Here is a 2,084-nt window from a genome sequence, read left to right on the forward strand (position 1 = left end):
TGAGAAATGATGAGCCACTTAGCTGCCCCCTGCTCATCATTTCTTATGGAACAATAGTATTCATATTTTTGTATGTGTGGGTCCTTCTCATATAACCTATAATCAGATTGCATGCTCTCTTAGGGAGGGAGAAAGTGAGGTGGGGGGGGGGAATTTAGAACCCCAAATCTTATAAAAGTAAATGTTGAAAACTAAAAATAAATTAATTAATTTATTTTTTAAAAAAAAGATAAAAAAAAGAAAACTCCTTCACAGACTTTCTTTTAGTATCAACAGAAATCAATCTAGACACTAACAAATAAAATTTATAAAATTGAGGTTGAAAAATTCTCAAGGCTAAAAATTGTTATCTTTTCAAAATTAGAGGTCCTTGTGCCTAACATTTCTGATATCTGCCTTTAAATATTTATTTCCCATAGGTTGATTATAAATTAAAAAGTAGCTATTATATAATCCTAAGGCTCAACATTATCCAACTCTATTACTTGGTAGCTAGGGGGCATAGTGGATAGAGGGACAGGTCTGGAATCAGGAAGACTCATTTTTATGAGTTCAAATCTGGTCTCAGACATTTACTAGCTATATGACCATGGCCAAGTCACTTCACCATGTTTACCCCGATTTCCTCATCTGTAAAATGAGCTGGAGAAGGAAATGGCAAAGTATTCCAGTATCTTTGCCAAAAACCAAAAAACAAAAACAAGAAAAAAAAACAAAAAACAAAAACAAATGCAGTCACAAAAAGTCAGACATAATTGAAACACAATTGAATAACAACAAAAACCCTATTACTTAATATAATATATTATATAATATAATACATTTTCAAATATCAACATTGTCTGTTTTGTTCATTTTTACATTTACATTTTTAATGTTCTTTTGTGTGTTATCCCCCCCCATTAGACTGCAAGTTCCTTGAGGGCAAGAATTGTCTTTCTTTTTATTAATTGTATTCTCAGCACTTAGTACAGTGCTTGGTACATGGCAGAGACTTAATAAATGTTTATTGGATTTACTGGATTGGATTGGATTTACATTTTGGATGGCCAGACCTAGACTAATTTGACTATGAAGCTGTTCACTCTTCAATTTCAAAGTTATACCCTAAGTATTTTTATACATAGTAGTCAAAACTCTTGTCCAGGTTACATATGCATTTACAATCTTAGTGGCACATCTTTAAAACAAAATAAAGAATTTCACATATGAAATATACCTTGGTCACTTTAGGGAAATATCAGCTGAAATTGTTTCTAAAAGATGATGTAATGATTAATCAAACTAGCTTCTAGTTTCTGGCAGCCAACCACATTAATTATAGTTGCTTTGCAAAATGATAAAACCATGAATATTCTTCAAAATGATAAAACCATGAATACTCTTTCCATACATGGGCTGCACTCAGGTTTGGTTGCAAATATTCAAGGTCTTAACTCCCAATTTAACCTTCCATAATATATTCAGATAAATTGGACTGAATTGTCTTGAAGAATAACACTCAAAAGATCTCGCCTTATTTGTTATGGAGCCATGATTTTACTCTTTTAAAAAGAGTTTGGAGTCTTTTTATTGCCCATTAATTTCAAAAGCAATCACACTAAAAGTCTGAAAAAACTGACAGAATTCTAAAGAGGCATATATACTCTTAGGGACAGATAATGCAGATAATTCAAACAACCTCTCCTATAATCTAAACATAGGAGAGGTATGAGTGCTTCATGGAGTTTAAACAAGTTTTTCTCTACAGAATTCCATTCAAAATCAGCCAGAACAGAAGAGAATACAGAAAACAGAAATAAAAGTTCTTACTGACCTGTTTTAAAAATTAATAGGAGGGGAATCCAAATGCCTCAGGCAAGAGTAAAAAACTTTTCTTCATTTAGTGTGTGTTTTGGATTTCCGAGTCAATGCACCAAAACTGTCATGGGAAAAAAATTATGATAAATTTAGGGTAAAGGTCAGAAAGAAGTTTAGCTGTTATTACAAGCCATAGCAGGGAGAGGTTGGTTGACAGTACTTCTTCTGTTAGTCAATTGGGTTTTTCTTACAAGCAATTTCCAAGAATTTATATTGGCTTTTCT

This window comes from Vombatus ursinus, unplaced genomic scaffold (assembly GCF_900497805.2).
Source record: "Vombatus ursinus unplaced genomic scaffold, bare-nosed wombat genome assembly UNPS02014816.1, whole genome shotgun sequence".
Classification (NCBI taxonomy): domain Eukaryota; kingdom Metazoa; phylum Chordata; class Mammalia; order Diprotodontia; family Vombatidae; genus Vombatus; species Vombatus ursinus.